General features: G+C 34.5%; 1 pseudogene; it reads right to left on the reverse strand.

Moving 5' to 3' along the window:
* The window catches only part of LOC119522268, a 234,257-nt pseudogene that overhangs the window by 49,360 nt on the left and 168,272 nt on the right, over positions 1-16,625 (reverse strand).

Below are 16,625 nucleotides of genomic sequence, written 5' to 3' on the forward strand. Positions count from 1 at the left end.
TTACAACCTTGATATCTTAACTCACATTCAAATAAATGGATTACAAAATTAATGGCAACCAACAAACAAATAAAAAATGAGGTTATGAGGCTGAGAGTGATTTTGAATATGCATTCTCTCATTTAACAACAAGCATCTATTATGTAAGTTCGGCATTGGCTTAGGAGCTAGGGCTACATAAGTGAAGTATACTTTAGTCCTTACTCTCCTCCTTTTTTATGTTCCATAGTTCAGGGACTAGCACACAACAGATGCTCAATAAATAATTCCTGAATTGATTTTAATCCAGTTTTCAAGCAGAAAGTATGACGTTCTTATAAAAAGCTCCAACCTTCTTAAATACATAAAGCCTAATTCTTGCCATCTTAATTATTATTTCTGTCTCTATTCCTTAGTATTTCTGTAATTTAATTCTTTCTTTGAAAGTATAAAAATATTGCTGTTCAAGTATTTATTGACTACAGAGTATTCTTTAGCTTATATTTGAATGAAAAGAAAATTCAGTCTTGAATTTTTCCATAATTACATACAATGATAATGATGATAATAATGGAAGTTTATGAAGATTACTGAAGACCAAGAAGCACCTTGTATATCAAGGAAAATGCCAGAAGTATAGTTATATGGTTAATGAACTGTTATTGTCAAATTGGTAATCTATGTTAAGAAATTTTCAGGTAATTGCAGTATTCAGTTAATCAGAATGCCCCATTCCCCAATTCAGGATTAATAGGATTTTATTATATTTAATTTAAAATATATCCACTACAATAGTAGTCACTAGCCACAGTTAACATCTCCAAGATGTTTCCTGTTACACTTACCAGTTCATAACTGTTGGTGTGATAAAATTAAGAAACTATGAATGGAAGAAATGATCTCTTAAGTTCCCCCTTTCTAACGTTAAGATCTATGTGTCTAAAATATCACAACTTTCATGTAGTCAGACAATAGGTGGCCAGATCCATTTACTGATAAAATGAAGAATATAAGGGACTCATTTCACAGCTAAAACCTACAGCTCTTAGTAAATTTATCAGTGAGTTTAGTTTCACTAAATCTTGCAGGAAGATACCTAAACAGTTCCCTATGATTTGTGAGATCAGATACCTGGAGCACTGCAAAGAAGTGTGTTAATGTCTGGAAGGCCTTTAATATGGCCTGGTCCATTTCTAAGTATACACTAGGAAGCTTATCTTGTATTTCATGAAAGTTCTGGCCCAGAGAAAGGCTTTCCCTCAATAAAAGTTTGGAAAAATGAATAATCCAATAGATCACAGGAAATTTCATACATGTTGAGGCTTTGAAAAGAAAACACAAGGAATGTGAATAGTTGATATAAGCTGAAGTTAAATGCTCTGAAAAGTAAGTTATCTGGCTTTGACCTTAAAACCCTCAAATATATATCTATATAATTGTTTCATCTTTACTTGTGGTTAACTGTAAGACAGAGAGACAGTTGGAAAAAATTCAGTATGAAGTGTACAATTGTCAAGAAATATTAAAGTTCTTGAGATTCGGCTAGGAGTACATCACAAGTTGTCAGAGGTAGAATAAGGTATCTGCAATACCTCATTTAATTTCTTTAGATGATTCAAAGGACTAAACAAGTAATAGGTACTTTAGAATAAGATCTTGGGCAAATTAAACTGGAGCAAGTAGAGCATAAGTTGGGCAGAAAAAATCAACAATGACACACCAAATAAAAGCAAGGAATGGACTATAGTTGTATGTCATATTTAGGGAGAGAGGAAATTATTTTTAGTAACAATGGCAGAAGAGTATGAGACCAAGAATGTAGGAGACTGTCAAAATCCCAACTGAATCCAGACACAACATGTACAAGAAAGAATTAAGATCAGGCATTTTCCTTCTCAGCCCCCAAATTAGTTAAGAACCTTACCAGCCACAGACTTCCAACTAAACTAATGATAGGAATTTCTGTTTCTAGGCAATCATACTTTTTGGAGACAGGAAGCAAATGACATGAAATGAGAAAACCCACATGCCATGTACAATAGACAGAAAAAGCAAAAGATGGTGCAATAATGACATTTCAAGATTATAGTACTAATGAAATTCTTGTTTCAATTGGTATTGGAAAATCTCACTTTCCTGAGTAAAATAAGAAACCACTTAGGATAGTTCTACCAGTGATATTGGAAAATGCTGTACACATCACAGATCTCTCCCAGTGCTTTAAAGGGTATTCTGAAGACTGGAAGAATTAATGCACATATAAATGGTGAGCAATCCCCTTAATTTCTCATCAGCAGAATCAGGTTCATTATGCATAAAACATTTTATTTTATTTTTTTGGAATGGGAAGTAGAGAAGGGTTTAGAGATCTTTGATGAAAGGAGCCTGGAAGGTAGGCGTTCCAGTTTGCTAAAGCTGCTGAAATGCACTATACCAGAAATAGACTGGCTCTTACAATGGGGGTTTATAAGTTCATAAATTTACAGTTGTAAGGCCATGAAAATATCACAATTAAGGCAACAGGATGATATCTTCTCTGAAGAAGTATTTTAAAATATTCTGATGGCATCTGGGGTACCTCTGTCACATGGAAAGGCATATGGCTGGAGTCTGCTAGTCCTTTCCTGGGTTTGGCTTATGGTTTTGTGACTTTCTGCAAAATGTCTCTGCACTACTGTCTTAGCTTCTCTTGTGAGTCTTTATTGCTTCTCCCATGGCAAACTCTAGATTTCTTTTCTTAGCTTCTCTAAGCTCTCTCCAAAATGTCTCTGCCTTTTATGCTCTCATAAAGGACTCCAGCAAGGGAATTAAGACCCACCTTCAAGGGGTTGGGTGACATCTCCATGGAAACAACCAAATCAAAAGACCACACTCACAATAAGTCTGCCCCTCTCAAGATAAAAAGAACATAGTCTTTTCTGGGATACATAACAGATCCAAACCAGCACAGTACATTTCTTGGCAGTATCAGTACAACTGATTCTTGAGCTAGAGCATATCCCCAGTGCTCTGGCTGACATCTAAAAATGAAAAAGCAAGAAAGAGAGGGAATACCTTCAGAACCCTACAGGAATTTCTCAGGTACATTGGCAAAGAAGTACTTTACTTGAGAAGACAATATTATCTTTTACAATAAATAAATGTCCTTACAATGTGACTAGGCTGACTTTCACAAATGCTTATGAAGCACAGCACTACAGAGAATGTAGAAAGCAAATAGAATGAAAAATAAAATAAGCCCAAATAATGTTATTCCTTTGGCATGTGTCTTAAAACAAAATATTAACAATTCTCCAAAGCACAGGGTTTCATATCATTGTCAAAGAATTAAAATACAATAATAATAAAAGCCATCAGTCCAAAAATATGGACCTTTGCTACAAAGAAGTATGTGCTTTGATGTATTAAAATTTCATATTGCTCATAAAGCCTTCTTCCTCATTTAGGCAGGAGAATGAATTGAGTTCTTTTCTCCAGGTGACTTTGCCTCTTTGACCTGCCATGGCTCAGTGCTGACTTTATCTGGTGATTCATTTTCAGTAACTCCAACAGTATTTGTTCTGACATTTTAATTAAAATATGACTAGTGCTTCATCCTGATGATAAAAAGTCCTATGTGAGAGTAAACACTAGCTTTTCAGTTCCTCAGTACACCTGAGGACCTCTCTGAGCATGTAGTTCTTACTAAAGAATTTCACTCAGGTTCTAAAGAATACATCATTTCAAAATGGGATCACTTTAACCATAAAGACTAATGTTTAAAATCTAAAATGGCATAGGATGCTAAGTAATGAACATGTAATTTCTCCAAGCTTGATTGTTTAAAAGGATAAAATTATATGAATTTAAAAAATGAAAAATAAAGATAGAATATTCAAATTTAGTGTATTATATGAAACCACTACACAATGAAAGCAGAGAAGAAAATACATGAAAAAATTCAGGAAGAGAAAAGAAATTCAGATTTTAAAAGCAAGGTTTAGTTGTAATTAAATCCAAAGGATAAAACTATGACATATCAAAATTAAGAATATTGTCATGTACCATAATAACTTTGTGATCAAGTTTTTAACAATAATCCAGACATTTATGTACTTTCAAATGTAGAAAACATAAATAGGAAAGAGGTTAAATCCAAAACTAAGATGAAGTATATTTTCATATTGGAGGATTTTATTCAGGCAGCTCACAATGAAATTATATTGATAGTTCCTGAGTATGGAGCATTGTGTTCTCTTATGTAAATATAAATGCCTCTCTATGGACCATATCTGCATTAAGACAGAAAACAACACACACAGGAGATGAACTAAAAGGAACTAGAATATTTAGGAGTAAATAAATGGTAGTGTGAACAAAGGTAATATCCAAAAAAAAAAAATGAAGATAGATGAATCGAAGAAACTGACCAAGGTACAAGAGAACATGCAAATCCTCTAATGAAAATCACTTTCACTTCATAAAAATGAAGGTGATCCATTAGAATATGCTTTAGTCACTAACACAAAATACACTAAATTTGTTGCATCCACAGCTACAAGATCTATTCTATTACATGGGGAGAAAACTTAAAAATTCATGGCTGAAAAGCATTTTTTCTACCATGAATAAGCAACATAGCAGCATATATACTTCTGAGAGCTAAGTATTTATCACATCACTAAAATGCTATAAATAAAAAGACAATTATTAGTTAGGAAGGAATCCTACATTTGCTAACTAATGCTTTACCCTAATCAATATATATGATATATGACTTATCTGTGTTGGCTTTATTTTGGTGCAGGTCCTCTACCTAGTGTTACCCTAGCAACCCAGGGCTTATATCCTCTAAGTTACAAGTCTAACAGAAAGGAGAACTCCTATTTCCTGGCAACTCAAGAAAATATCTTGGGATCAGCTTTGATTCAAACGTGTTGACTTGTACCTTTTTCCTCTTCCTGTATTAATTCTGTGGGCAGAGTATGCAAAGCTCTGAATGACTAGGGCTTCAGCCAAGTGCTGATCTTAGGAGCTGAGGTGGATTCAGCTCCATCTGTAATACATATACTGAGGGTAAAAGAAGATGGTTACCCAGTGGAAAATCAGAATTCTTTTAGTAGAAGAAGAGGAAATCAATTCTTCTCCTGCTGAATAACTAGACCTTTTACATGACAGTAAAGCCTAAAATTTATTGGATAGAAAAAAATATGGAGTATCTTGCATAGATTTATGTTAGCTCTTTGGAGAATATAAACCTTACAGATCTTGATATCATGAAAGGATTTCAGCAAGGCTCCATGGAAATTAAGAGTTTTATTTTTATTTATGCTGTTTATTCTCAATATAGGGAAACTTTTGATAATTCAACATGAGTACTCTCTGACTGGAAAACATTCCTAGAACTTCCTACATCTTACTAATATAAAAAAGATATCCAATTATTTTCCACATATACAAAGAGACCTACTCTAGCATTCTTATCTATCTTTTTCTATATCTTGAAAAGAATCTCAGCTATGCAGTGTTTATTGAATGTAGATAATTCTTTCTTTGTATATAGTGTACTAACTTTCTTTGAATGCAATGTATATAGTGTATTAACTATAGTGTGTAACCATGATTATCAAAATACTGTAGTACCATATCACCAGAAACTGTCAAGGAAAGAACAATCATTAATTATCTGTAGGAAAACTCCTACTCCAATCATGTTAGACACAGTAAAGGAAATGTCAAATACTGAACTATTTCCTAAATTACATAATCACATAGTACTGAACTTGGCACATTCAAATGTAATAAAAATTAAATTTTTATTCTTAAATAAATGGGATAGTATTGAATTCTAAATTTTTGTCAAAACTCATTTGAAAGTGTCAGAGATTATTTTTCTAATTAATATTTTAATTTCTTAGTGAATGAAACTTATTTTCCTTAAAGGAAGATAAATTTTCTGATAAAGTAATATATGCTTATTGTACAACACCTGGAAAATGTAGATAAAATACATATGTACATATGTATACATGTATGTATTTTTCCCATGTTTATATAGAGTAGATATTTTCCCATGTTTAGGGAAAAGACTATGCTCAACCATCCTGGTAAAACATGTGAGTGCTTTGTTGAATACATCACAGTCCTTTTTCATGTGGCAGAAACCTTCATAAAATATCCAAGGGGAACAAAAAGTTACATTACATTTCCCATCACGAATCACCAATTTTTTTCATGCCTATCTCCATTACAGTATATGGATGAACAATTTTTGCACAACTGGTTCTAAATCATCTCTTGCAGTTTTAGAAGACGTATAAGTCAAATGAACCAAATCTGCTAAAAATAATATTTTGGGTTCCTGCTTTTCACAAATTAAACTGTTTATTCATATTCAGGGCATAAGCTGGGTGCTGTATGTAGCAGAGAACTGAATAAGTCATGGTACCTACCTTCAAGTTGTTTATAATCTAGTGATAGAGAAATACAAAAAAGCAAAAATTTAGACTATATGTGTTAACCAATAGCTAAAATATGTTAGCTAATTGCTAGAGGAAAGTACACTAAGACCCCAAAAGAAGTAACAGTTGATGTTAACTTTGTAAAGCAGAGCAGAAAAGTTTAGGAACCATTTATTCATAGAGTTTAAGTTATTCTTCTGACATTCCCAAAGAGGGTGCATAAAGTATTGCTAAACAAAATGATTGTGTAAACAAGGCTGAAAGTGGAGTATTTATTTACCTAAAAGCACTCTTCATATACTTCAGACAGAGGATCCACTTATACACACATTGCTAATAAGATAACAAATAATCTATTCATCATAGGAGTCTCTAAAAACCTTTTGAGAGAACTGACTGTTGGCTTAATATGAGGCATACATAGACTTGAAAACAACCCCATTTAAAATACTCTATAATGTTTTTCTGGAATTCCAAATCACTTTCCTTTTGATTAATTGAAATTAATTAGACTTTACTCTCCTTTGTATTTACAGATTCATGGAAATTTGGCTTTGGAGAAATTTTGGGGTAGAGAATATCATGTACTAAAAAGGTGTTTCAGAGAAGTAAGATACTGTAGTCCAATTCTGTTAGAATTTCTAAAAGCACACACAGAAAGATAAAGGAAGGAAGAAAATTTCTGTGTACTGAAAGAAAGGACTATGGGGATCCTTAAATGGGAGAAATTCTTTTGGTCCTGGAAAGGGTTAGGGTGAGGTTAGAATAATGGCAGAAATAATACATTAGAGAACAGAAAATACTGACAAATTCCTTCCCCAAATACACCAGTAGAAAGGCATACCCACTTCTTTTCCAAAGGTTTATAACAACTACTAGAATGTTTTTAAACCATGGGAAGACAGTTCAAATTTTATCATGGAAGTTGACATTAGAATAGGTTTCTCATTATAAAAATTCATTATGCATTCAACTTCTCTTAGATATATATAAGCAAAAATTGAGAGACTCTAACAATCATATAAGCAAAAACCAGAATTTGTATCTTTTTTTCTTTTTTTCAGGGCCCATCAGAGAAAGTGATATTCTAAGAAGGTGCCTGCTTATTTATAACCTAATAAGAGATCTGCATTATTTAAGCACTGTTTATACATTAATTTAACAGTGATCTCCATTGGTTCTGGAACATTTTAGGATGTATGGTACTAATTATTTCAAAAGGTATCATAAACTTCATAACAAAAATTTTTCCTACTTTACTTACATTTTTCAAATGCCATATAGCTTTGGTGGGGAAGGTACGTAACCTCCCTAGATAATCACCAAATTAAACAGCATATGCAATGCAAAAGTCAGAAATCCTGACATAATATGTAAGAGAAATTGTCCTGCCCCTCATCCCATAGTCTCATAAAATATTAATATTTATGCCATGTTTTCAATTTTCCAGTTCTTTTCTTTTTGATTAACACTTACTAGGGAAAAGGAATATGAATGTGAATATAAATAAGGAAGCAAAACTTTGAAAAATACCTTAAAAGCTAAAATATTTGTCCTGTTAAACAAGGTATATAAAAGAAATACACTGGGGCAATTTCATTTTCATATTTCCTAACAACATAACAGAGTTCAGTTCAGGGAATGCAAGCAAAATTTTCTAGTAGTGAAGTCAGATAACTATTTCACACTTATTGAGCTTTACAACTCTTCTTAAAAGACAAATTAAAGTCATTCACTAACCTGAATTCTATGTGTCTACCTTCATTTGGTTTAGATGCTACATTACCACTACTTGATTTACAAATTTAAGATACCAACAACTAATATTTCCCCTACACTTCCTGCTTTTCCTGTTATCTTGGTCACCTCCTTGTGTATATTACTCTGAATTCATTTTGTTTCTCTTCAAATCAGAGATTGATTGTGCTATTTTTTTAAATTAAGATTATTTTCAAAATTGGTGGATTCATCTTCATATTTCTTGTAACCCCTTTGCAGAGGCAAACATTAGAGTGGAATTTTCTTTTCTTTGCCTGTCAAATAGAACTTCTGCTTACAAAAGTTGTTCAATAAATATTTGTTGTTAATGATAATTTACTTCCCTGTCATAGGCAAATATGAACTACTAACATGCTTGAATAGATACAGATATGCAAATATATGAATGCATACACATGCATGGTGAAAATTTGACTTGTGTCTTATCAGTAATGTAGGAAACTATCATATCCACCAGGATAGAGAAAAGGGAAGTATTAACAGATAATCCTCAGATAATTTAAATCTGCCTGAGAAATGGTCATAGGCATATTCAGATAAGCCTATAAAATTCTCATAAGAATTTTAAAAGAATATCTCTAGATTGTAAGCTCTTAACAGCAGTTACATCTATTCCTGGATTGTAAGGGCTATTTATAAATTCCAAGATGCTGAGCTCTTTGTGTATAACCTGGTCTGTCCCTGGAACTTTGGGTATCTGTGTGATACCTGAGACTTAGAGCCAGAATCCAGTACCAATGAATGTCAGCATTACTCCATACAGCAAATGTTAAAGAGCCTGAAAAAGAGAGATATGAACTTCAATTAGAGATATGAATGAAATGGACTTGGTTAGGACTAAGGTATATCAGGCTAAAGGGTAAAGGTTCATATTGAAATTGTTTTAAACTTCAACTTCTGTGTGAGAGTAAAGGAAGAGATGTTTATTTGGTGCAAAATCTGTATTTTTGGTAACACACTGTATAATTTAACTTGTATGGTCAGTTTATTCAAACACAATAATTACACAGAACTTTGAATAGGGAGTGAAATCTGGTTGGTTTGTACAGGTTAGTTTGAAGTGCCGATACAACCCAGAGTAATTTGGGCAGAGAATAAAAATATACTTCCAGGGAGGAGCTAAGATGGTGGCATAGAGAGGAGTGGAAAACTGTTAGTACCCCCTCAGAACAATTCATAAATGACCAAAAAGCTAGTAAATAACCTGGAATAACAGTGGGGAGACAAATGTGACTGTTCACTCATCATCCACCAACCTGAATTGGGAGGAATGCCCAAGATCACAGCATAAAATCTGTAAGTAAAACTGCGGACCCGTGCTGAGAGCTGAGAGCCAAGAGCCGAGAGCCCCTCCCTCACAGAAGCCACGTGGTGCACTCTCTCAGCCCAGCTCCAAGTGAGGTTTTAATATTAACTGCTCAATACAGACAGTGAATCCTCAACAAGCAGAGGCTTTTGGTGACAACTGACCTTGGGAGAGTTGGGGGACATATCTGTCTCAGGACAGGGAGCCCAGAGGATCAGGTGCTATCCCTGGCTGACTGGTGAACCTGGGAGTTTTTATGTCCCTTTCTCTCTCTGTGGAGAAAACCTCAGCTGTTCTAAGCCAGCAGCACTTTGTAGTAAAAACAGCCTCAGACATTTTGAAATCAAAACACTTCAATCAGCAGAGTCACAGAAACAAAGAACTTATTGATATGCAAATGACATCTCTGGAGGGGGCATAGCTTCCCAAGAGGAAACAGAGGGGCCCAGTTCTACTGTCCATCTTTCAGTCTTTCCAGAACCAGACCCCAAAGCCTGGGGGAGGAGAGCCACAGGCCACACCCTCTTACACAGGCAGTGACAGGTGCATCTGCCTGGCAGAAAAGCACAGGTGTCTCAATCCTCTAAGAAAAGCCATCAGGGAAACCAGATACTGAAATATTACCTCTTTCTGTGACCTGAGCCTGTTCTCATCTGGGAAAACCTGATTGGGGTGGGCTAGGAGATCAGATGCCTAGACAACAGAAAACTGCAACCTACACTAAGAAAAATGAAGATATGACCCAGTCAAAGGAACAAATGTACACTTCAACTGAGATACAGGAATTTAAACAACTAATGTTAAATCAATTCAAAAAGTTTAGAGAATATTTCACAAAAGAGATAGAGGCTGTGAAGAAAACACTAGGCATATATAAGGCAGAAATTGAAAGTTCAAAAAAACAACCAGTAGAATATATGGAAATGAAAGGCACAACACAAGAGATGAAAGACACAATGGAAACATACAACAGCAGATCTCAAGAGGCAGAAGAAAACACTCAAGAACTGGAGAACAAAACACCTGAAAGCCTACACGCAAAGGAGCAGATGGAGAAAAGAATGAAAAAAATATGAGCAACATCTCTGGGAACTTAAACATGAAACAAAGTACAAGAATCTACATATCATTGGTGTCCCAGAAGGAGAAGAGAAGGGAAAAGGGGAAGAGGCAATAATAGAGGAAATAATCAATGAAAATTTCCCATCTCTTATGAAAGACATAAAATTACAGATCCAAGAAGTGCAGCATACTCCAAACAGAATAGATCTGAATAGGCCTACGCCAAGACACTTAATAATCAGGTTACCAAATGTCAAAGACAAAGAGAGAATCCTGAAAGCAGCAAGAGAAAAGCAATCCATCACATACAAAGGAAGCTTAATAAGACTATGTGCGGATCTCTCAGCAGAAACCATGGAGGCAAGAAGGAAGTGGTGTGATATATTTAAGATACTGAAAGAGAAAAACTGCCAACCAAGAATCCTATATCCAGCAAAGCTGTCCTTCAAATACGAGGGAGAGCTCAAAATATTTTCTGACAAACAGACAATGAGAGACTTTGTAAACAAGACACCTGCCCTACAGGAAATACTAAAGGGAACACTGCAGAGTGATAGGAGAAGACAGGAGTGCGTGGTTTGGAACACGATTTTGGGAGATGGTAGCCCAGCAATGTAAGTACAGTGAACAAAGATAGCTATGTATATGGTTCAGAGAGGAAGATTGGGAGCATGTGAAACACCAGAAGAAAGGAGGAAAGATAAAGACTGGGACTGTGTAACTTGGTGAAATATAGAGTGTTCAACAATTGTGATAAATTGTACAAATATGTTATTTTACAAGGGAGAACAAGCAAATGTCAACCTTGCAAGGTGTTAAAAATGGGGAGGCATTGGGGGAGGGATGCAATCAATGTAAACTAGAGACTGTAACTAAGAGAATCATTGTATTATGCTTCCTTTAATGTAACAAAGGCAATATACCAAGGTAAATGCAGATAGGAGGGGGGGATAGGGAAGGAGTGTTGGACATTTGACATTGGTCTTGCTGTCTGACTCTTTACCCTACTTTGAATTGGGGTTGTTTTTCTTTTTGCTACTTCCCGGCTGTCATTTTTTTTTCCTTTTTCTTTTCCCTCTCTACCTTCTTTGATGCTCCCTCCTACCTTGTGGAAGAAATGTGGATGCCCTTTATAGATAGTGGTGAAAGTGGTGAACACATAAATATGTGACCATACAGAGAACCATTGATTGTTTACTTAGGATGGAATGTATGGGGTGTGAACAAAACCATCTTAAAAAAAATGGGTTGATGTCAAAACCTCAAGGGCAATATACTGAGTGAAATAAGCCAGACACATAAGGACAAATATTGCAGGGTCTCACTGATAAGAACTAATTATAATATGTAAACTCATAGACATGAAATACAAGGTACCAAGATATAGGATGAGGCTTAAGAATGGGGAGTGGTTGCTTAGTATGAGCAGAATGTTCAACTAGGATGAACCTAAATGTTTGGAAATGAACAGAGGTGTCAGTAGCAAGATGTGAGAATAACTAACAGTGCCAAATGGCATGTGGATGAGGTGGAAATGGGAAGCTTAGAGTCATATATGTCACCAGAAGGAAAGTTTGGGGTCAAAAGATGGGAATGTATAAAACTGAATCCTATGGTGGGCAATGTCCATGATTAACTGTAAAAATATTAGAAAACTCTTCCATGAACCAGAACAAATGTATGACAATACAACTAGAAGTTAATAATAGAGGGGCATATAGGGAAGAAATATATACCTATTGCAAACTATGTACTACAGTTTGTAGTATTTCAACATTCTTTCATAAACAGTAACAAATGTACTATACCAACACTACGAGTCAACAATTGAGGGGGGTTGGTTAGGGATATGGGAGGATTTGAGTTTCCTTTTCTTTTTCTTTCTTTTTTTCCATCTCACTTTATTTCTTGTATGGAGTAATGAAAAGTTTCTAAAAATTGAACAAAAATTAAGTGTGGTGATGGATGCACAGCTGTATGAGGGTACCAGGGGCAACTTATTGTACACTTTGGATCTTTGGATAATTGCATGGTATCTGAACAATCCCAATAAAAATTACATGTATATATTTCCAAAGTCCCGTTGAGGGACTGGGGGGAAATGTGGAAATATTTAAACTTTCCCACCTGGGGAATTCCTGATATTCTCACAAGCATTGGGTCTACCAATTTAGAAGGCCAAGCCCTCGATCTTGGGGCTTGCCATTATGAAGTTTGTTACTGCAAAGGAGGCTAAGCCTACTTAAAATTGTGCCTAAAAGTCACCCCAGAGAACCTCTTTTGTTGCTCAGATGTGGCCTTTCTCTCTGAGCCAACTCTGCAGGTAAACTCACTGACCCCCTACATGGGACATGACTCCCAAGGATATAAATCTCCTTAACAATGTGGGACATGACTCGTGGGGATGAGCTTGGCCCTGGCATCATGGGGTTGAGACAGACTTCTTGGACCAAAAAGGGGAAGAGAGAAGAAACAAAATATAGTTTCAATGGCTGACAGATTTCAAATGGAGTTGAGAGGTCATTCTGGAGGTCATTCTTATGTATTATATAGATATCCCCTTTTAGTTTTTACAGTGTTGTAATAGAGAGAAATAACTCAATCTGTTGAACTGCAACTCAGTAGTCTTGATTTTTGAAGATGATTGCATAACTATATAGCTTACACTGTGTGACTGTGTGATTGTGAAAACCCTGTGGCTCCCACTCTCTTTAGCCAGTGTGTTGACAGATAAGCAGAAAAATGAGGATAAAAAGTAAATGAATAATAGGGAGGGATGTTCTTTTTTTACTTTAATTTGTACCCATTCTTTTGTGTGGTAATGAAAATGTTCAAAAGTTCATTGTGATGAATGCATGACTATATGGTGGTAATGTGAACAATTGACTGTACACTGTGGATGATTGTATGGTTTGTGAATATATCTTAATAAGGTTGCATTAAAAATATCTAGAACTGACTATGGAGCTAAGAGGAATGTGTCAGGCACTATTTTAAGTATGTCACAAGTACTATTTCTTTCATCTGTGCAACAGCTAACAGAGGTAGACACTAATATTATCCTCATTCTACAGATAAGAAAACAGTGGCATGGTGAGGTTAAGCAGATTTCCCAAAATCTCTAATTAGTAAAAGGAAGAACTGGGACTCAGAGCTGGAATTCAAACCCAGGTTGTTTGCTTCCAGAGTTCCTGTTCTGAATCACTAAATGATATTGCATAATTGCAATAATCTCCTGTGGAAGATGCATCCAGTCACTTTAGGCAGTGGTCTTCAAATTGGGATGCGCACAAGAATACATGAGAACATTTCACAAGGTACATGACTATAAGGGAGTCAACTTCCAGATGTTCAACACCACCTCCCTCTTTATAAAGCAATGTGCTCCAGTAAATTTTACTTTTTGTGTTTAATAAATTATCATTTGAAATGTATTTATGTCTTGATTAATTTTACACAATAGTAATTGTAATAATTATTCAATCCAGAAGAAAATTTTAATAGTTAAAAGCTTATTGTCCCAGGACATTTTTAAAAAATTATATTTCCATTTTTTTATAAAGGGGTGACTGTGGGTGTGATGATCAAGTTCATGTGTCAACCTGGCTAGGTTATGGTGTGGATTAGTTCATCTTTAAGCCTTTTTCTAGTTCAAAAGTTTTATGAAGCTAAGACCCTACTCATCAGTCATGACTCTTTCAATGATGATCAGGCACAGGCCTGATTGTTACTGAAAGGATATTTCATGGATTAAAATCTTCAGTGAATTGATTGAATCTATGGCTACTTACATCCAAAATCAACAAAGGGGAATGCCTTCAGCAAAGAGAGAAGTATCACCCAATAAATTGAGGGCCTTAAAGGGAGAACTGATGATTTAAGCAGTCAGAAAGAAGAATTTCTATCTCTACTTCAGCTACCCAGCTTCTCCTGGGGAATTTATTGAAACCTTCATTGGCACTCCTTGCTTGCAGCCTGCTCTACAGAATTTGGACTTAGCCAATCCCCACAGCTGCATAAACCAATTCATAACATTTACATTATATATATATATATATATATATATATATATATATATCCTATTGATTATGTTTCCCTGAAGACTGGCTAATACACTGGGTATCAAATATCCCTGATATTTAGATTCCACTGGATATGTTTAAGAGTGATGTTACAGTTTTACTATATCAATTTATAAAATCAGAATTATTTTAGCTTTATGGTGAAAAACTGTATATGTCAACTTACAAGTGTTCAAGAGGGTACACGAACAAACAGCATGAAGACTACTGCCTTTAAACCAAATGTGTAGCACATATCACATTCCTACTAAAATTCTACTATCTATGTACTTCTTTGCATCCTGTGACTTTCATTCTTTTCTATAGAATTAACTGTGCACAGTAAATTCTATAAACAACTGTAAATTAGATTAGGTGATGTAAATGCCTTTCTAAAATTTCATGTTAGTACCAATTAATAATTATTACTCTTATTAAGTTTCTGGAAGATGTAATAGCAGTGTAAACATGTCCCTTTGGCATCACATGAGAGTATAACTGACTCAAAAAGATTTTAAACTTTAGTTTTACTTTTTATAAACCATGCTCCTTTTACTTCATTTAGCAACTGTTCTAAAAGACTTAGTTGATTCAAAGATGACAAAAGTGTTCTCTATTACAATTCCACTGTTGGCAGAATACTTAGATTGTTATTGGTATTAAAGAAACCTAGTGCAAAATAAGCTCTAATTCACAGAATGTGAGGATAATACTTGAGAAACTTTGATGAATGGAGTCAGTCACAACAACTACCACTGAAACAAGAGCATCTGAAATTTGGAAGTCAGAAATCACTCATACTACTTTTAGTTCTCTACAGCTGGACTTGGAACTCTGATCACTCACATAATGAGCTACTGTACCCTTAACATGTTTTGTTTTAACAATGAGAAGTGAGATTTCTACTCAGAATTTGCACAACTAAATAATGAGCACATTTAAAGGTGATGTTACATCTAATGTACAGTATCAGAGTGACAGAGTATTAGGGTTGTTATATGGGTTCTGGTATTACTTCTTTCTGTATCTGATTGGCCAAGTAATTTTATCTCTCTCACCTCAGTGTCCTCATGATTATATGGAATGGGTGTGAATTAGTTCATCTTTAAGCCTTCTTATAGTTCAACAGCTTTATGAATCTAAGACCCTAATCATCAGCCATGGCTCTTTCAATGATGACAGATTTTAAATAAAAAACTGACCAGAATACAAACCTGAATATAAAACTTAAGTAAATGCTTGATGAAAAATGTAGGAAGCCTATTTATCAAGCTGAGCTTACTACATAAAGCAGGTATTTACTCTACAAGTAGGCAACATTAATTCAAATGCATTTAAAGAATATTTATGTATGGGCTAGCCAACAAGTGAATTTTGCTGTGCAAAACTAGGACTATATAATTTACATGTATAGGGAATTATGTGACTTGTGATTGGTCTTTCATATAAGCATAAAGGCCAAATGTAATTTATGTAGTATAGCACAAGTTATAATAAATGACTGGGTCAACAAGATAGAAAAGGTCAGAAACACATTTTCTTTATGGTACTAAGTGAGGAACTCAGCTTGATGACATATGGCACACAATTTGGTTCTTTAAATCCAATCATGAAAAAGTCCAGGGTAAGTTTGCATATTCTCAATAGAGTTTAGGAAAGAAAAAAATCCTAGAATGTCAACTTAAAATCATGAGGAAAAATAAGTTTACTTGAAATATCAAATCTGTGCTTCATGACAATACTAAACAAAAAATACATATTTTCAAAAAGAAAATAAAAAAGAAATGACACTAGTGATTATTTTAAATCATTATCTAAACTCCTTTCTATGAAAGGTATATAACATTTTCTTAATAGGGTCATAAAACCAGAAAAGATTATAATGGTTTTCATATAAACCTGTATCTACATGAAAATCTTGATTATTCATTATTAAAAATATATTTATATATTCACATTATACATTTGCAAATATACAATCATATGACAGATAAATAG

This window comes from Choloepus didactylus, chromosome X, assembly GCF_015220235.1.
Source record: "Choloepus didactylus isolate mChoDid1 chromosome X, mChoDid1.pri, whole genome shotgun sequence".
NCBI lineage: Eukaryota > Metazoa > Chordata > Mammalia > Pilosa > Megalonychidae > Choloepus > Choloepus didactylus.